Here is a 21863-nt window from a genome sequence, read left to right as displayed (position 1 = left end):
GTGAGTCCACAGGCCTGTTGAAACCCCTTGAGATAGGCATGGACCGTGATTCCACTTATTGTTTGTATTCCATTAACTTTGTCTTACAGTGCCTTAAAGAAGGATTGAAAATATTTAATTTGTCTTATACATTTAGTGTAGCATTTCAAGGCTTTTGTACAAAAGAATATGTCTTCTCCTTTACTCTGGGTCTAAGGTTTGGCTTAGATTTGGAAACTAGTAAGAGAATATGGTTGTAGCAACTGATATCATGACTGTTTTCTCAGCTTTCATTTTTATTTCTCCATAAATAAGCCACGGACTATTCTGGTTATCTGCAGAGGTATCTTGACCCTAGAAAGACTATGTTCTTTTAGCATTGCAAGTTACCCCTGAGGCCAAGTTATCTAGATTGCCACTGTAACCTTGGTGCCCATTAAAGTAATTATATTCACCTTTCTTGGTCAGTTAATTGGAATTCCTGGGCTTCTAAAATTTCAGAAATCTATTAATTCCAGCGAAACCAGGGAGCACATTTCCATGGTCACATCTCTTACTGTTACCTTTGATTTACAAAGACAACCACCACTGAACTTTTCAAACATGCCAGCACCCTTCATCTTTTATTCCTTACTGAAGATTTTTTTTTTCTTATATGTTCTTTTTGCTTTATTGAACTATGTCCTTTAGGTGATCTTGGAAAATATATTCAAGTGGTAAATTCTATGGTTTCCCTAATAAAGGCATCCTAACCTTAGTCCAGAACTATCTAACTCCATACTCTGCTAAGGAAGTCCAGGTATTTCTACCTCATTGACTATAAGTCATCCCATCTATCCAGGTTTCCTGGAACTATTCCTAGAAGCATTTTAAAATTTGCCTCAAGTTTCCTAACTGTGATATTAAGCATGATTAATGAGTAAACACATTCATTTCAACAAATTATCCCCTATCAAACTCTAAATTTTACCTTACCTATTCCAACAAAATCAAAATCAGTTATGAAACAATTGGCTGAGAGTTTTGCAGAGTTTCCTCCGTAGATGTTAAAGGAGGTGTTTTTACTTGCTCAAAGGATCAGGGGAAATGCATGTGTTAAGGGTTCTCAAGTTCTTCCACTCAAGTATTCAGTGGAGAGTCAGTCCCAAGTGTTCAGGATTCTCTGTCAGAGAACTTGACAAAAATAACTCTTCAAACTATGTAATCTGTTCCCTTTGTATCCTTGTTATTAATTGCATCTTGGGCCTGAGTTTACAAGAGAATCTTCCCTGTGCTTGCAGAAGATATGAGTCTCTTTACATGCAGTCATGGAGGTGTTTTATCTTTGATAGTATGCGTTGGCCTGATATTGGTTAAGTTGAGACTGCTACTTTTTAGAACTAACCCAAAAAAGATGTTATTTTCATTATAGGGGACTGGAATGCAAAAGTAGGAAGTCAAGAAAACACCTGGAGTAACAGGCAAATTTGGCCTTGGAATACGGAATGATGCAGGGCAAAGACTAATAACATTCTGACAAGAAAATGCACTGGTCATAGCAAACACCCTATTCCAACAACACAAGAGAAGACTCTAGACATGGACATCACCAGACGGTAAACACCAAAATTAGGTTGTTTATATTCTCTGCAGCAAAAGATGGAGAAGCTCTATACAGTTAACAAAAACAAGACCAGGAGCTGACTGTGGCTCAGATCATGAGCTCCTTATTACCAAATTCAGACTTAAATTGAAGAAAGCAGGGAAAACCACTAGCCCATTCAGGTATGACCTAAATCAAATCCCTTACAATTATACAGTGGAAGTGAGAAATAGATTTAAGGGCCTAGATCTGATAGATAGAGTGCCTGATCAACTATGGAATGAGGTTTGTGGCATTGTACAGGAGACAGGGATCAAGACCATCCCCATGGAGAAGAAATGCAAAAAAGCAAAATGGCTGTCTGGGGAGGCCTTACAAATAGCTGTGAAAAGATGAGAAGCAAAAAGCAAAAGAGAAAAGAAAAGATATAAGCATCTGAATGCAGAGTTCCAAAGAATAGCAAGAAGAGATAAGAAAACCTTCTTCAGTGATCAATGCAAAGAAATAGAGGAAAACAACAGAATGGGAGGGACTAGAGATCTCTTTAAGAAAATTAGAAATATCAAGGGAACATTTCATGCAAAGATGGGCTCAATAAAGGGCAGAAATGGTATGGACCTAACAGAAGCAGATGTTAAGAAGAGATGGCAAGAATACACAGATGAACTATACAAAAAGGATCTTCAGGACCCAGATAATCACGATGGTGTGATCACTCATCTAGAACCAGATATCTTGGAATGTGAAGTCAAGTGGTCCTTAGAAAGCATCACCACGAACAAAGCTAGTGGAGGTGATGGAGTTCCAGTACAGCTATTTCAAATCCTGAAAGATGATGCTGTGAAAGTGCTGCATTCAATATGCCAGCAAATTTGGAAAACTCAGCAGTGGCCAGGGGACTGGAAAAGTCAGTTTTCATTCCAGTCCCAAAGAAAGGCAATACCAAAGAATGCTCAAACTGTGCACAATTGCACTCATGTCACACGCTAGTGGGGCTTCCCTGGTGGCTCAGACGGTAAAGCGTCTGCCTGTAATGCAGGAGACCCAGGTTCGATCCCTGGGTGGGGAAGATCCCCTGGAGAAGGAAATGACAATCCACTCCAGTATTCCTGTCTGGAGGATTCCGCGGCTTGAGGAGCCTGGTAGGCTACAGTCCACGGGGTCGCAAAGAGTCGGATACGACTGAGCGACTTCACTTCACACGCTAGTAAAGTAATGCTCAAAATTCTCCAAGCTAGGTTTCAGCAATATGTGAACCATGAACTTCCTGATGTTCAAGCAGGTTTTAGAAAAGGCAGAGGAACCAGAGATCAAATTGCCAACATCCACTGGATCATCAAAAAAGGAAGAGTTCCAGAAAAACATCTATTTCTACTTTATTGACTATGCCAAAGCCTTTGACTGTGTGGATCACAATAAACTGCGGCAAATTCTGAAAGAGATGGGAATACCAGACCACCTAACCTGTCTCCTGAGAAATCTGTATGCAGGCCAGGAAGCAACAGTTAGAACTGGACATGGGACAGACTGGTTAAAAATAGGAAAAGGAGTGCTGTCACCCTGCTTATTTAACTTATATGCAGAGTACATCATGAAAAACGCTGGGCTGGATGAAGCACAAGCTGGAATCAAGATTGCAGGGAGAAATATCAATAACCTCAGATATGCAGATGACACCACCCTTATGTCAGAAAGTGAATAGGAACTAAAAAGACTCTTGATGAAAGTAAAAGAGGAGAGTGAAAAAGTTGGCTTAAAGCTCAACATTCAGAAAACGAAGATCCTGGCATCCAGTCCCATCACTCCATAGGAAATAGATGAAGAAACAGTGGAAACAGTGTCAGACTTTATTTTTTGGGGCTCGAAAATCACTGCAGATGGTGATTTCAGCCATGTAATTAAAAGACGCTTAGCCCTTGGGAGAAAAGTTATGACCAACCTAGATAGCATATTCAAAAGCAGAGACATTACTTTACCAACTAAGTTCCATCTAGTCAAGGCTATGGTTTTTCCAGTAGTCATGTATGGATATGAGAGTTGGACTGTGAAGAAGGCTGAGCGCTGAAGAATTGATGTTTTTGAACTGTGATGTTGGAGAAGACTCCTGAGAGTCCCTTGGACTGCAAGGAGATCCAACCAGTCCATTCTGAAGGAGATCGACCCTGGGATTTCTTTGGAAGGAATGATGCTAAAGCTGAAACTCCAGTACTTTGGCCACCTCATGGAAAGAGTCAACTCATTGGGAAAGACTCTGATCCTGGGAGGGATTGAGGGCGGGAAGAGAAGGGAACGACAGAGGATGAGATGGCTGGATGGCATCACTGACTCGATGGATGCGAGTCTGAGTGAACTCCAGGAGTTGGTGATGAACAGGGAGGCCTGGCGTGCTGTGATTCATGGGGTCGCAAAGAGTCGGACACGACTGAGTGACTGAACTGAACTGAACTGAACTGAACTGAAAGCCATTACCACAAGCCAGTGATTTCTACAATTTTTAAAACCAACACTAATTGCCCCATACTAGTCATGTGTCTTATGCCTGCCATAAACTAATGCTTCACCATACACTTGTGAGTCAGTCCAGGCCTCCACTTGTGAGAATCCTACAGATTGTGATGTTATTACATACTCAAGGTTTTCATCATGTATCAAAAGGCTGAAACTGGTGTAAGGTTCCTTACCTCTGACTGCAGAGTGACTCTGCATCAGAATTCTCTTATTAATGATGGAAATCTGGATTCCACTAAAATCAGAGACTAGCTTCAGCACTTGACTGCAGATGGTTCAATATAGGAAGTGAATCAAAGGAATAGAGTGGGATTAAAAAGAAGCAAATCTGAAAGATAGGAAAGCCAGTCTAAATGGTATGCAATTGAATTTGCCAAAACTGTGAACAACTGGCATTAAATTTTCACTTCATAAACCTTGTGAAATGCTGTCATTTTAATAAGCCCTTTAGAATGAGTCTTAGAATTGTCTGTCTGAAACATGAAAGAGGAGCACACAAATCCACAAGTTTGTTTTCCTTTAAGATTACCATGTGCAATTTATTTTTCCATTCCACCAAGCAATCCTCCAAATCTTTAATTCTCAGTGGACATTGACTTGGTGTCCTACATTTTTACTAGATTCTGGCACTCTACCTAGAGTTAGCACATTCTATCCCATAGATTAAGAGCTTAGTCCTACCTCTTCCTCCCCACTTCAGATATCAGTTGGGAGTCTAGGTTGTTATCTGTACTTCTGATCAAAGTACTATACGTCAAAGGTTCCTATGACTCCCACACTGGGTTTAAATAATTTGCTAGAGCATCTCACAGAACTCTGAGAAATAATTACCTAAGTTTACTAGCTTATTTTAAAAGGATGTAACTCAGGAACAACCAGGCAGACAAGAACGAGAAGCTTCCTAGCTTTCTCTAGATGATTCACTCTGCACAGATCTCCACATGTTCACCAACCTCAAATCTCTCCAAATCCCCTCCGTTTTTAATATTTGTGGAGGCTTTATTATAAATGATTAAATGGTTGCATCAGATAAGATGGCTTTAATCACTAGCCATTGGCGACTCATCCACCAATGAATCCAGACCCTCTCCTCCTCCCAGAAGGTACTTTCATGGAACTGAAGGTTCCAACCTTCTAATCAGGGTCAGTTCCCTGGAACCTCCTCTTTCCCTACCTTAGGTTATCTTGAGTTTTTCCGAAGTCACTTTATTAACTTAACAAAAAACACTTTTAATGCTCTCATTACTTAGGAAAGTCAAAGGTTTTAGGAACTCTTTGCTAGAAGAGGGTTTTTTGTTTGTTTGTTTGTTTGTTTGTTTGTTTCTTATAAATCACAATGTCATAGATTGTCAAATCCCTTACACTCCTGGGTTAGCCCTTGTGTCAGAGTGTAAATGGTGCACAACAGGTTGATCCAGCAATATCTGCATTAAAACCATATGGACCCAAATTATGTGAAGCAGAGTGATTTATATAAAGTAACTCCACAATGTGTGGCCTGTAGGAATTACTGCATCTTAGCTATCATAAAGAAACTATTAGCACTATTATAATAATGCCTCTTAAATGAAGAGTAAAAATGAGCACTGATAATTCCTAGCCACAATGGAAGGCCCAGAAAATCAAAATGAAAATGAACATTGCAGTTTCTGTTTTTATTTTCAAATTAATGTACCTTTAAATTTGGCATTCAAATCGCTTAAAGAAGCCATGTAACAAAGCTCATTTTCTACTATTTGTTTTCCATATAATTTGATACGAAGTGTCTACCTAGTAGAATAACACTGGGAAAATTCAAGTCATAAAACTCTTCCATTAAAAATTATCTGATAATTCCTATTTGCTAATCACATCACTCTCATTTTTTCTTTTCTGTTATAGTACTGAAATACTAGTTCTGTGAACTCCACAGAAGTTTTTATTTCCTTTCTTTTACTTCCTTTCTCAGTTCTTTTGAATGTAATATTAAGCTAGTAAACTCTAAGACCCATGCATTACCCTGCTGAATCTCTTTTCTTTGAATTAGAGATTATATCACCCATTTTAATAAATCAAAGCCAGTCATAATCTTTTGTATTGTATGAAATGTCTATACTATTATATAAATTAGTTATATTTTCATATTTTATTAAATCATTATTTATATATCTAACGGTATTTGTTTTCTTAATAGCAAAATCATGTTTTAATCATCTTATTTGTATGGAATAGCAAGTAGCTGGAATCAAGATTGCTGGGAGAAACATCAATAACCTCAGATATGCAGATGGCACCACCCTTATGGCAGAAAGTGAAGAGGAATTAAAAAGCCTTTTGATGAAAGTGAAAGAGGAGAATGGAAAAGTTGACTTAAAGCTCAACATTTAGAAAACAAAGATCATGGCATCTGGTCCCATCACTTCATGGGAAATAGATGGGGAAAGAGTGGAAAGAGTCAGACTTTATTTTGGGGGGCTCCAAAATCACTGCAGATGATGACTGAAGCCATGAAATTAAAAGACGCTTACTCCTTGGAAGGAAAGTTATGACCAACCTAGACGGCATATTTAAAAGCAGAGACATTACTTTGACAACTAAGGTCCGTCTAGTCAAAGCTATGGTTTTTCCTGTGGTCATGTATGGATGTGAGAGTTGGGCTGTGAAGAAAGCTGAGCGCCAAAGAATTGATGTTTTTGAACTGTGGTGTTGGAGAAGACTCTTGAGAGTCCCTTGGACTGCAAGGAGATCCAACCAGTCCATTCTAAAAGAGATCAGTCTTGGGTGTTCTTTGGAAGGACTGATGCTAAAGCTGAAACTCCAGTACTTTGGCCACCTCATGCGAAGAGTTGACTCATTGGAAAAGACTCTGATGCTGGGAGGGATTGGGGGCAGGAGGAGAAGGGGGCAACAAAGGATGAGATGGCTGGATGGCATCACCGACTTGATGGACATGAGTTTGAGTGAAATCTGAGATTTGTTGATGGACAGGGAGGTCTGGCATGTTGCAATTCATGGGGTTGCAGAGTCGGTTACGACTGAGTGACTGAACTGAACTGAGCTGATAAGGCATGACTCTATCAAATACTGCATCACACTATTTTTCCTCATGGAAATATATTGACTATCCACAGTCTATGTCAGAAAACTAGACATCTTATCTTGTATTCTATTGTGCATTTTATTTAACTTAACTTTCCAAATACTTATTTACCTATGGATGATAAAACTGAAATAGGCCCCCTCAACCAACCCACACTAATTCCATTAATTCCACTAATCAGTTTTGAGAAAATTACAGTCAAGATTCATCTTTTATGATTTGAAATAGCTCAGCTGGAATTCCATCACCTTCACTAGCTTTGCTCCTAGTGATGCTTCTTAAGGCCCACTTGACTTAGCACTCCGGGATGGCTTGCTCAGATGAGTGATCACACCACCCTGGTTATCTGGGACATTAAGATATTTTTTTTGTATAGTTCTTCTGTGTATTTTTTTTTCTTTTTTAACTTTTGTGTCTGGTTGTTGTTGTTGTTGTTTTTCCTTCTTCTGTGGATTCTTGCAACTTCGTCTTCCTGTCTTCTACTTCTGTTGGGTTCATTTTGTTTCTGTCCTTTACTGTGCCCAACTTGCATCAAATGTTTCCTTGATATCTCTAATTTTCTTAAAGAGATCTCTAGTCTTTCCCATTCTATTATTTTTCTTTATTTATTTGCACTGATCACTTAGGAAGGCTGTCATATTTCTCCTTGCTACTTGACAGAACTCTGCATTAAGATGGGTGTAAATTTCCTTTTTTCCTTTTCCTTTCACTTAACAAAGATAGTGGAGGTGATGGATTTCCAGTTGAGCTATTTCAAATCCTAAAATATGATGCTGTGAAACTGCTTCACTCAATATGCCAGCAAATTTGGAAAACTCAGCGGTGGCCACAGGATTGGAAAAGGTCAGTTTTCATTCCAATCCCAAAGAAAGGCAATGCCAATGAATGTTCAAACTAGCGCACAATTGCATTCATCTCACAAACTAGCAAAGTAATGCTCAAAATTCTCCAACCTAACCTTCAACAGTAAGTGAACTGAGAACTTCCAGATTTTCAAGCTGGATTTAGAAAAGCAGAGGAACTAGAGATGAAATTGCCAACATCTGTTGGATTATAGAAAAAGCAAAAGAATCCCAGAAAAACATCTACTTCTGCTTCATTTACTACACTAAAGCCTTTGACTGTGTGTATCACAACAAACTGTGGAAAATTCTTAAAGAGATGTGAATACCAGATTACCTTACCTGCCTCCTGAGAAATCTGTAGGCAGATCAGGAAGCAACAGTTAGAACTGGATATGGAACAACGACTGGCTCCAAATTGGGAAAGGAACACATCAAGCCTACATATTGTCACCCTGCTAATTTAACTTACATGTAGAGTACATCATGAGAAATGCTGGACTAGATGAAGCACAAACTGGAATCAAGAGTGCTAATGGAAATATCGATAACCTCATTTATGCAGATGACACCCCCTTTATGGCAGAAAGTGAAAAGGAACTAAAGAGCTCCTTGATGAAAGTGAAAGAGGAGAGTGAAAAAGCTGGCTTTAAACTGAACATTGAAAAAACGAAGATCATAGGATCTGGTCCCACGACCATCTCACCCTCTGTTGTTGCTTTCTTCTCCTGCCTTCAATCTTTCCCAGCATAAGGATCCTTTCCAACCAGTCACCTCTTTGCATGATGTGGCCTAAGTACTGGAGCTTCAGCTTCAGCATCAGTACTCCCATGAATATTCAGGATTGATTTCTTTTAGGAAAGGAGTCCCTTGCAGCTCAAGGGACTCTCAAGAGTCTTCTTGAACACTACAGTTCAGTGAAACAGTGACAGTCTTTATTTTCTTTGGCTCCAATTTCCTTGGGCTGCTCCACATTTCAGCAGCCATGAAACTAAGACACTTGCTCCTTGGAAGAAAAGCTTATGATCAACCTAGACAGCATATTAAAAAACAGAGACATTACTTTGCCAACAAAGATCTGTTTATTCAAAGCTATGGTTTTTCCAGTCGTCATGTATGAATGGGAGAGTTGGACCATTAAGAAATTTGAGCACCAAAGAATTAATGGTTTTGAACTGTAGTGTTTAAGAAGACTCTTGAGAGTCCCTTGGGCTGCAAGGGACTCCTTTCCTAAAAGAAATCAATCCTGAATATTCATGGGAGTACTGATGCTGAAGCTGAAGCTCCAGTACTTAGGCCACATCATGCAAAGAGGTGACTGGTTGGAAAGGATCCTTATGCTGGGAAAGATTGAAGGCAGGAGAAGAAAGCAACAACAGAGGGTGAGATGGTAGGATGGCATCACCTACTCAATGGACATGAGTTTGAGCAAGCTCCAGGAGTTAATGATGGACAAGGAAGCCTGGTGTGCTGCAGTCCATGGAGTCACAAAGAGTTGGACACGATTGAGTAACTGAACTGAACTGAACTGATAGTCAAACTTATCCATATAATTGTGTATTGGGACTATAATAAGAGTGAATAAGGAAATAATAAAACATTTTTTGTGAGCCCAGTTTTATGCAGGGTATTTAATTTAGGTAAAACCTTTTATTTACATTATAATCACTTGAGGTTAAGTGTTTTTATTATAGATATGGGCAAAAAAAAAAACAAACTGTGGTGATAAGCTGAATAGTTTTGCCAAGGTCATACAATTAATGAGGAAAACCTACAATTTAATATTTAAAATTATTTTCCTAAGTCCAAAGCCATTTACTTTTATAAGATTCCAATGTACATAGAAGCCAATTTGATCATTTAGTAGTATATGTCATGCTAGAGTACCTTTTACAAGACAAAATATCCACATTCTAGAAAGTCTATTATTTTTATAATCAATCAAACTCTTCCTCACCTATATTTAACATCTGAATGCTATGGAAAAATGTTTTCTAATAATGCTTTAGAACTCTTTATATTTGTGGTGGAGTAATATTTTGAGATAAAAATTGTTGTTTCTCTCTCTCCTCATTCTTGTGCCATTGTCATTTCAAATTCTGGGAGAGGCCCATGTGCCACAGTAAACACACACACACACACACACACAGAAAATATTTTGCATTTAGAAGCAAACCTATAGATTTATAAGAGTATGTTTTCAGCCACAAAATTCTAAGCCCTGAAGTACTCAGGACCATAGATTTGGAAGACTGAATAAAAAATAACAAATCAATGTTACTATCTTTAGAGAATGTGTGCAGTGCTGTGCTTAGTTGTGTCCTACTCTTTTCAACCCCATGGTGCCTGCCAGGTTCCTCTGTGCACGGAGATTCTCCAGAAAAGAATACTGGAATGGGTTGCCATGCCCTCCTCCAGGGGATCTTTCCAACCAAGGGATCAAACCCATGTCTCCAACACTGCAGGTGGATTCTTTACCATCTGAGCCACCCAGGAAGCCCAAGAATACTGGTGTGGGTAATCTATCCCTTCTCCAGGACATCTTCTTGACCCAGGAATCAAATTGGGGTCTCCTGCATTGCAAGGGGATTCTTTATCAGCTGAGCTACCAGAGAAATGTGTTCTAGAGAATAGTAATTATTTATTGATTATGGAGGAAAATAATAAATCCTTGAGAAAAGTTAATATATTTTTCTTCTGGTAAAGCTGATGATATGCCTCCTTATGCATTAGGGATAAGAGGTGAAGAAGTACCTTGCATTGGAGGACGGTGTATAGCAGCAATTAGCAGGGACTGCCTATACCTTCCCAATGCAGTCACATGATGGAAGCCTCAGTATACAAGGGAAAAAATAAATTGACTAGATTTTAGTTAAGATTTGATTACGTGAAAGCAAAGTTCAATTCCAAATGATGGGGGATTCATAAAGATTGAAGATTGTTTCTCATATATAAACAGCTTCCAAAGGAATGTTGTCTGGGGCTACATAATTCTCTGAGGCTTAGCATCACAATTCCAGACTTCCTCCATCTTGTTGCTCTATAATCCATGGCCATGGTTCTGGGGTCGTTTCATAGTCCCAGGTGGCAACTCCAGGTTTAGTCATCATGTCAGCATTTATAACCCTAGAAAAGAAGAGCAAGAGAAGCGGATGTGTCTTTCTATAAATATAAAAGCCTTCTCAAATTCTGCTCTCACCACTTTTTCTTATATCTTCATAGCAGAATTAAATTATGTGATCACCCCTCAGTGTAAAAAAAAAAAAAAAAAAGCATGAAGAAAATATAACCTTTAATTTGTTTGTTGTTAATATTATTGTATAAGAAGGGAAGGGCTATCATGGCACCATTAGCATTTTCTTCTACTAGAAGGGATCCTCAATGACTTATTTTTAATCAACCAGAAAGTTTGTGATTTAAATTTTATTTAAATTTAAATTTTATTTAGATTTAAATTTTTATTGTGATATTATAGAAAAATAAAGTTGCATTTTATGAAGCAAAATGTGTAAACTGTTTGTACCCACAACACATCTGGATAAAAATTAGAAAATTAAATGATTGAAATATTTGGAGTCACACTTGCATCAAGAACAGATGAAAAACAATGCATTTTTAGTTTCATCTATTACTACTTACTTCTCATGGTCATCTGTATTCTTTTGTGATAATTTCTGAGAAAAATTAAGAAAAAAATCATTTTAGAACCCATATGTTCCGCACATAAGTACAGTTAAAAGGTTTTAAAGGGCAATAAACACAATTCTTTAAGAATCACAGAAATTTTGTGGCAATAAATTTGTGTCATTTGGCTGAAGTGGTAAGTGGTTTAGCTACCTAAGGTTTGGATGTTGAAATTGATTCTCTAAGTGTCAAGCAAAACTAAACTTATGTCTTAAATCACCATCTACTTTTGAGGTATAAATTATAAATATGTATATATTACAGGCAAAGGAATTTTAGGGTAGATAAAGCAAATTTGTAATCATTTATTAAGAAATAAAAATGTGATTGACACAGTTTTGCAAAATTGAGATATAGATTGCAAAATAAGCATGCTAACATCTTCAATTAAAACACAATGCATTTGGCCACAGCATACTATAATGGTGGGGAAATTTTGTTTACAACTTGCCTTGATAATTTTTCAAGAGCCTTGAAGCTAGTCCTGCATCAAATATGGGAGACCTGGGTTTAATCTCTGTGTCGGGAACATCCCCTGGAGAAGGGAATGACTACCCACTCCAGTATTCTTGCCTGGAGAATTCCATGGACAGAGAAGCCTGATCGCCTACACTTCATGTGGTAGCAAAGAATCGGACACAACTGAGTGATTAAAATTTGCACTTGCCTTCATTGAATGTAATATAGAAACAAAGATGACTATTTTGATTTGTTCTTTAATGGTAGATTTTTCATGTGTTTTGTGTTGCTTGCGAAAGTCCCAGAAAACACTGTTGTTCTAAAATAATTATCACTATTACTCAAGATCACTCTTTTAAATATATGAACCAGAGTATGGAGTTGAAACCAGTCAGCCAACATTACTTTGTGACACTCCTACTTTTCAGTTTGTTTTTCTTACTCAAACAAATAAACAAATTAGGATATGTGTTTTATTATAGACTGCTTTTTTAAAATTTGAGATAGTGTGATAGCGTATGTAACTCAGATGCAGTTTGTCCTTTGAGATTTCTAAGAATGCATCTCTGTTTCTGGCGTATACCCTGAAAACTGCACCTGATTACCAGTCTTTCTGGAGATTCTAAGAAAAGAATGACAGATGATGACTTTTGGGTTTTCTTATACTCTTCTAGCTAATGACTTCTGCTTCTCTTTAATAGTTTAATTTATGCAATATCCTGATGTCCTACACATAGCACCACTTACTCTCATCACATTGAATCTAGTAAATACTCAACACCCTTTAAAATTTTTTGACCAATATCTCTTTCTCACACAGACACACACCAAGCAAACACACACACACACACACACAAACATATAGAAGGTTTCTTTAGTTGTAAATCACTGAAGATTTTGGGAATGGAAGTGGTTCTCAGTGAAGAAATACATACATATATATCATCATATCAGAGAAGGCAATGGAAACCCACTCCAGTACTCTTGCTGGATTAATCCCATGGACGGAGGAGCCTGGTGGGCTGCCATCTATGGGGTCGCACAGAGTTAGACACAACTGACGCGACTTAGCATCAGCAGCATATCATCATATTCCTCTTATATATATACCTCATATATATAATATCATGATAAGAGGAATATGATGATATGCTGCTGATGCTAAGTCACGTCAGTTGTGTCCAACTCTGTGCGACTCCATAGACGGCAGCCGGTTTTTCCATTAGTCATGTATGGATGTGAGAGTTGGACTGTGAAGAAGGCTGAGCGCTGAAGAATTGATGCATTTGAACTGTGGTGTTGGAGAAGACTCTTGAGCGTCCCCTAGACTGCAAGGAGATCCAACTAGCCCATTCTGAAGGAGATCAGCCCTGGGATTTCTTTGGAAGGAATGATGTTAAAGCTGAAACTCCAGTACTTTGGCCACATCATGTGAAGAGTTGACTCATTGGAAAAGACTCTGATGCTGGGAGGGATTGGGGGCAGGAGGAGAAAGGGACGACAGAGGATGAGATGGCTGGATGGCATCACTGACTTGATGGACGTGAGTCTGAGTAAACTCTGGGAGTTGTTGATGGACGGGGAGGCCTGGTGTGCTGTGATCCATGGGGTCGCAAAGAGTCGGATACGACTGAGCAACTGAACTGAACTGATCATATTAATTCTTAAAATGTCCTTTGATGATTTTGACAAACAAGTTCCAAAATTTTACTAATTCCCCAGTCCTGTGGCCACTACTGTGTTTTCATAATTTGCTGACATATCGAATGCAGAGGAGCCTGTTGGGCTCTAATCCATGTATTTGAAATGAGTTGGACATGGTTGAGCACACGCCAGGTAGTATTACTGGATCATAGAGTATGGTTTTTTAAAAAGAGAAATCTATACACTAATGATTAAGAGTTATTATATTTGACTAAAGCTAATAACACATTTTTCTGTTTTTGTTTGTTTTTTTTTTCCTCAAAACCAATTCAGTTGTACTAGTTTCAATAAGTTAGTGATGTGATGATATATTTTTATATTATCTGCTGTGGTTTATATAAGGCAGAAATAATTTTTATATATACAAATAATTAGTAGAAGGTGATTGCAGACATGAAATTAAAAGACGCTTACTCTTTGGAAGGAAAGTTATGACCAACCTAGATAGCATATTTGTCGGGAGCCACGTTAGTCATTACTGACAAAATGGAGGCAAGGCCCCAACCCCCCATGCCTCATCCTGCAGGCATGGTCCTGGAATGAAGGAGTTAGGTCTTGTGATTCTGACTTGTTCTTTCCTTTCTTCAGTTGAGTTGGCTGGAAAGAATGTTAAGGTGTTTATTGTTCTTGAGAGAAGCATGAGAAAGCACACAGCCTTCTGCAGCTGTGCCCTGAAAATAATCTATAAAGTAACCATTGACATTTGTTCAAGAATCTTTATAAAGCATGTTCCAGGATGAGCACATAGGCTGCAGCTTGAGGCCATGGGAAGGATTGTTATCTGAGACCTGTTTGTGAGGGGAATATTTATGGCAAAGTAAGTTTGCTGAGCTCAGGGTTTAGGAATAATTAAGAATAGCTAGAAATTTTTTAGGAGATAGTGAGCTTAAGATACTAGGGGCAAGCAGGATTTAGAAAGATAAGAAATAAACTAAGGAATGTGGTATGCAGCCCAGATATAAGCATGAGTTACAATGTAATCACAAGTAAACACGATTCTGAGAGAATCGCTGAAGCAGGAACTCTGTTTGAAGGGCAACAAGGAGACAATAAATCTGGGTGAGGGGGAGCTGAAAATGTAAAACCTCTGACTTAATGCTTTTGTCAAAGTATAAAAGAAGACTGATGCTTGAAATAAACATGCAGTCCCACACCTTGAGTCAGAGGCTGCATCATTCTCCGCTGACACTGCTCATCTCTTTAGGCTGATTCCCTGGCCTAAAGTCCAGAAGAGCTGGACTCTGGCACATATTAAAAAATAGAGACATTACTTTGCCAACAAAGGTCCATCTAGTCAAGACTATGGCTTTTTGTGATCATGTATGGATGTGAGAGTTGGACTGTCAAGAAAGCTGAGTACTGAAAAATTGATGCTTTTGAACTGTGGTGTTGGATAAGACTCTTGAGAGTCCCTTGGACTACAAGGAGATCGAACCGGTCCATTCTAAAGGAGATCAGCCCTGGGTGTTCTTTGGAAGGAATGATGCTATAGCTGAAACTCCCATACTTTGGCCATCTGATGCAAAGAGTTGACTCTTTGGAAAAAACTCTCATGCTGGGAGGGATTGGGGTCAGGAGGAAAAGGGGACGACAGAGGATGAGATGGCTGGATGGCATCACTGACTTTATGGACGTAAGTCTGAGTGAAATCCGGGAGATGGTGATGGACAGGGAGGCCTGGCATGCTGCAATTTATGGGGTCACAAAGAGTCGGACACGACTGAAATACTGAACTGAACTGAACAGAACTAAGGAATATCTGACCCTTGTGACTTTTCTTATTGTTGTGGAAGAGAAGATAGTTAGATCTGACTTTTTCTTTTCAGTTTTAATAATTTTTTATTTTATTAAATTTTTTAAATTCCTGGGACAATTTAGTAGATTATATTTTAAGGAAAATTTTATATTTTACTTAGATATTCAAATATGAATATATTTAAAGAATGTATAATTTTCTCTTATAATTATTCATTGTTTCTGTACTGTAATAATAGATGTACCTTTGCTATTCATGCATTTTTTTTCTTTTGATCTTATGAGCCAAGAATTTAAGTTATGGTTTCTTCAACTCTGTTATTTCTTATATACATATTTCACTAACTACTGCCATTTTTATAAAGCCTTACTTTCTACCACATTTGGGTTTTATTGTTCTATTTCTTTGCTCAATGGTTGAAACATTAAATATTTTTTTAAATGTCTCTTCTTCTAATGTGGATGATTTATCAGAGAACTCTTACTTCTGGAAATTAGTAGGGGATGTTCTTTCCCCTATTCTTTGCATAAATTCAGATAAAAATCCTGGACATTATAATACAAGAACACTGAAAAATAAAGAAGGTTGACTGTCCCAAGGAATAATACAAAATTGAGTGTCTTTGATTATATCTGACTATCCTGGCCTGGGTACTGGAGAAGCCATCAAACAATAAAGGCAAACAGGCACAGGGGGTGGGGGAAAAAAGTCATCAAGAAAGGACCACTTTCTCTGTCAAAGTACAAGGTAAGGGTCAGCGTAGAATAACAAAAATCTTTTAGAAAATAACTGCTCTCCTCCAGCCAACAACCATAATGGGGATAGATTTGTACAGTTTCAACACTCTCCTTTTGTCCCGAGTTATCTGTCTCAACTTTCACCAACTGCATCTATTGGAATATACTTAAATATACATACAATATTCTATACTGAGTCCTACAGTATTTCCCTCTGTTGTTGTTCATTCACTAAGTCATGTCCAACTCTTTGAAACCCCATGGACTCTAGCATGCCAAGCTTCCCTGTCCTTCACTATCTCCCTGAGATTGTTCAAACTCCTGTCCATTGAGTGGGTGATACCATCCAACCAACTAATCCTCTGTAACCTCCTTCTCCTCTTGCCCTCAGTTTTTCCCACCATTGGGGTCTTTTCCAATGAGTCACTTCTTTGCATCAGGTTAACAAAGTATTGGAGTTTCAAATTCATGATCAGTCCTTCCAATGAATATTCAGGATTGATTTCCTTTAGGATTGACTGGTTTGATCTCCTTGCTGTCCAAGGGACTCTCAAGTCTTCTCCAACACCATGGTTCAAAGTCATCAATTCTATGGCACTCAGCCTTCTTTATGGTCCAGCTCTGACATCCATACATGATTACTGGAAAAATCATAGCTTGACTATGCAACCTTTGTTGGCAAAGTGATGTCTCTGATTTTTAATATGCTATCTAGATTGGTCATAGCTATTCTTCCAAGGAGCAAGTGTCTTTTCATTTTATGGCTGCAGTTATAATCTGCATTGACTTTGGAGCCCAAGAAAATGATATCTGACACTATTTTCACATTTGCCACATCTATTTGCCATGAAGTATTAGGACTGGAAGCCATGATCTTAGTTTTTTAAATGTTGAGTTTTAAGCCAGCTTTTTCACTCTCCTCTTTCATCTTTCTCAAGAAGCTCTTTAGCTCCTCTTCACTTTCTGCCATTAAAGGGGTATCATCTGTATATCTAAGGTTGTTGATATTTGTCCTGGCAATATTGATTCTAGCTTGTGATGCATCCAACCTGGCATTTGGCGTGATGTACTCTGCACGGAAGTTAGATAAACAGAGTGAAAATTTATAGTCTTGATGTACTCCTTTTACAATTTTGAACCAATCCATTGTTCCTATGTCCAGTTCTAACTATTGCCTCTTGTCCTGCATGCAGGTTTCACAGGAGGCAGGTAAGGTGGTTTGGTATCCCCATTTCTTTAAGAATTTTCCAGTTTGTTGTGATCCACATAGTCAAAGGCTTTAGAGTCATCTAAAGGCTTCAAAGTAGTAGATTTTTAATTTTTAAAAAATTCCCTTGATTTTTCTAAGATCCAGCATATGTTGGCAATTCGATCTCTGGTTGCTCTGCCTTTTCTAAATCCAGCTTGAACATTTGTAATTTCTCAGTTCACATACTGTTGAAGCTTAGCTTGAAGGATTTTGAGGATAATCTTGCTGGCATGTGCAATTGTATGGTAATTTGAACATTTTTGGCGTTGCCCTTCTTTGGGATTGGAATGAAACTGACCTTTTTCAGTCCTGTGGCCACTGCTGAATATTCCAAATTTGCTGGCATAATGAGTGCAGCACTTCAACAGCATCATCTTTTAAGATCTGAAGCAGGTAGCTGGAATTCCATCACCTCCATTAGCTTTATTAGTGGTAACGCTTCCTAAGGCCCGCTTGACTTCACACTCTAAGATGTCTGGCTCTAGGTGAGTGATAGCATAATCATGGTTAAATGGGTCACTAAGAGCTTTTTTGGTACAGTTTCTGCATATTCTTTCCATTTTTCTTAATTTCTTCCGGTTCTGTTAGTACCTTTCCATTTTGGTCTTCATTTTGCCTGTCTTTGTATGAAATATCCCCTTGGTATCTCCTATTTTCTTGAAGAAATTTCTAATCTTCTCCATTCTATTGTTTCCCTTCTAAAACCTATTTAAATCATAGCAATGCCACCTACCTGTAGCCCTTATGGAGTATTTACATTGTACCTTCCAGGCACCAAGCATTTTTCTAAAATCTTTATATTTGTTGTCATTGAAAAGAAGCTAGTGACAGTGTTTGTTGCTCAGTCATGTATGACTCTTTGCAACTCCATGGCCTGTAGTCTGCCAAACACCTCTGTTGATGGGATTCTCCAGGCAAGAACACTGAAGTGGGTAGGTACCCTTCCCTTTTCTAGGGGATCTTCCCAACTCAAGGATTGAACCTGGGTCTCCTGCATTGCAGGCAGATTCTTTACCATCTGAGCCACCAGGGACATCTCTAAGTCATTTAATTCCATCACAAAAAAATTATGATATCCTTTTTAGCATTTCTAAGTTAAAAGTGAGAAAAATGAGAGAGTAGGTAAGCAATCTGCCCAGCATCAAATATCATTTGCCCTTGTAATTCATACACTGTGTGTATATACACTCAGTGTATTCAGTATGAGAGATCAAATTACCTGTGTTCATGTGACATGCATCTTAAGGGAGGAAAATTTTTTTGATCCTCTTGGAGTCTCTAGATGTATCTGTTAATTAAAATGAAAATACAAATTAAAAGAAAGAAAGTAAACATATTTCATTAAACTTTTGCACATACATGTGGACTTTCGCAAGAGAATGAAAACTTGAAGAAGTGACTAGAGTAGAAAGTTTTTTTATATATATATTTCAGATAAAAGCATAATATTTGTGAAGAATTGAGGACACAGTGAGGTATGGGTTAAGAGCAGCAAATATTGAAGAGGTAATTAGGAAGATAAAGACTAGTTTAGCAAGGCTTTATACACAGTTCTTGACCTCAACTTATCCATCTCTGCTAATAAAAATGTCGTCTTTCCTCTTGTTATCTAAGGAACTTTTCACATGGAAGTTTTATGACCTGTTTCAGGGAAGGATGATGTGGGTATTTGAAAGTGACCTTCCTGTTTTTTTTTTTTTTTTTTCTAAATTTCTACAGCTTAATATGACAAGGTATTATGTCCTGGACCCCATCAATATATTGATTTTTTTTCCTTTGTTTATATTAGTTTTATTGGTCCTTGAAAGGATTTCAGCCTTTCCATGTATGACTTTGAACTTGCTAAATATGAGAAGTCATATCTCTAAAGAGAAATTTTGCTTTTATTTTTAAGCAAAACCTATTTTAGGTTCTTTAGTTTGATGTTGTAACCAATCATGCTTTAACTACTGTTTCATCCCTCCTAATGCTCAACTCAGCAATAGCCTAATGATATAGAAGAAAAAAATACACTTAATTCCAAGCCCCATGCTTAGAAAGACCCACACTAGTTAAATTCTGGAGTCATATCTGGGAACAATGACCACTGTAAATTGAATAGATTAAAAAGTACAATTGTCCAAAAGTGTCATTTTTTATTTCTAACTTTCAAAGTTTCCAAGGCATACTTTCATGTGCTGAGGTTACTATATGTCTCTGAACAGTGTGTATGGATTGTATAGGGGGGAAAATGTTGCCAGTTAACCATTCGTCTGTCCTGCATGTGCTGAAATAAATTTATTCTAGGCACAAGGAGACAAATGGAAATCAAACACCATTATTTACTTGATAAAACTAGGTTTGAGATAATAAGTTGGCCCAAAATCTAAAATGAAGATTCCTTCCCCTCCCTCTGTGAATGGAAACAAAGTACCCAATTTTAGAAGAAACAATTTTGAAAGGTAGCTTTTTTTATTGTTTATTCTACAATACAGAAAAATAATTCCCATTTCAATGAGAACATCACATCACAGAAAAAGAAAAGAGGAAAAATGTGTAGCCCATATGTGGCAAAAAATGTTCACACTGAAAGAAAGAGAAACCACTTTTGTCAGTTTTTAGTCAAATAATTCTTTCACTATTGGATGGAATGTGGAAAATCTCCACCACCTGAGGAGCAATAGAACGTGATCTGATAATGAAAAAAGGTATATACCACATCATATACCAACACTGAAATTAAGAGGTTATACAGCTATTTTGCAAAGACTTGAGGTTAATTTTCCCATAATAGAGCACTGCAACAAGTTATGATAAAAATACATGATAAGCTGTTAGTTTGTATAATTTCTGATAGATAAATTTGGATATTATATTTCAATTTACTTATTCTGCCTACATCCCCAAAATACTGAAAATAAAATACTTTAAAAAATATATTGTTTTTTTAACTTTGGTATGTCCATATGGCTTAACCTCATAACTGCCCATTTTCTGACAATAGTATCAATTGTTTATATGATCATTTTTTATGTTTTCTTATCTCTGTTCAACTTTGGATCATTTCTTTCTGTCATTTTTCTTCCTTTGTATTTTCTTCGTGTTTTGTTGTAAGTGTTCCTTACTGTCTTAAGACATACATTGTCATTTATTTCCTTTATATTTAAATAGCTCCCTGAAAGCAGGCTTTTAACTTTAATAAATTTGGCTGTATTTTCCTAGTAATGTACTCAAAACATTGTCATCTTGTCATATTGTTTCACTAACGTTTTTGATACATTCCAGTTGCTGATGAGATAAAATTCATACTCCTCATTTTGGCATTCAAGAAACTCTATAATATGGTGTTCCTATATCTAAAGTCTGACCTTCTAAATTCAACTTGTATTTGATTGTTTCACCAAATTATAAAAGTCATCATTCCTTAAATACAATGTGTATTCTCCTGCCATTTCATATTTACTCTTGGTACTGTTTATATAATGTGGTATATATTGACCTTCAAAAATATGTCTTTAGAAGGGAGTCCACTCTTGTCACTGCTATTCAACATAGCTTTGGAAGTCCAAGCTATGGCAATCAGAGTAGAAAAAGAAACAAGTTAACTTTAGATTAGAAAAGAAGTTAAGTTCTCATTGTTTGCAAAATACTATACACATAAAACCCTAAAAATTCTATCAGAAAATTACTGGAGCTAATCAGTGAATTTAGTAAAGTCACAGGATACCAAATCAATACACAGAAATCCCTTGCATTTGTATACAATAACAACAAAAAATCAAAAAAAGACATTAAGGAATCAATCCCATTAACCACTGCAACAAAAAGAATAAAACACCTTGGAATAATCCTACCTGAGGAGACAAAAGAACTGTATACAAAAACTATAGGTCACTTATGAAAGAAATCACTGATAACATAAACAGATGGAGAGATGTTCTCAGATTGGAAGAATTAGTACTGTGAAAATGATTATACTACTCAAAGCAATCAACAGATTAAATGCAATCCCTATCAAATTACTAATGGCATTTTTCTAGAACTAGATCAACACAATTCACAATTCATATGGAAGCATAGAAGACCCCAAATAACCAAAGCAATTTTGAGAAAGAAAGGTGGAGCTAGAGAAATCAACCTTCCTGACTTCAGACTATGCTGCAAAGCTACAGTCATTAAGACAGCACAGTACTATCACAAAAACAGAAATATGGACCAAAGGAATAAGATAGAAAGCCCAGAGATAAACCCATGCATCTATGGGCACCATATCTTTGACAAAGGAGGCAAGAATATAAACTGAAT

At 37.4% G+C, this 21863-nt stretch overlaps 1 non-coding gene across 1 annotated transcript; it reads left to right on the top strand.

Annotated features, from left to right (window-relative positions):
• On the top strand, nt 2559-2630 carry TRNAY-GUA. The gene has a single exon. It is a non-coding gene; the product is annotated as a tRNA-Tyr (tRNA).

This window comes from Capra hircus, chromosome 6 (genome assembly GCF_001704415.2).
Source record: "Capra hircus breed San Clemente chromosome 6, ASM170441v1, whole genome shotgun sequence".
Lineage (NCBI taxonomy): Eukaryota > Metazoa > Chordata > Mammalia > Artiodactyla > Bovidae > Capra > Capra hircus.
Note: the sequence above shows the minus strand (reverse complement) of the source record. Positions and strands in the feature narration are given on the sequence as shown.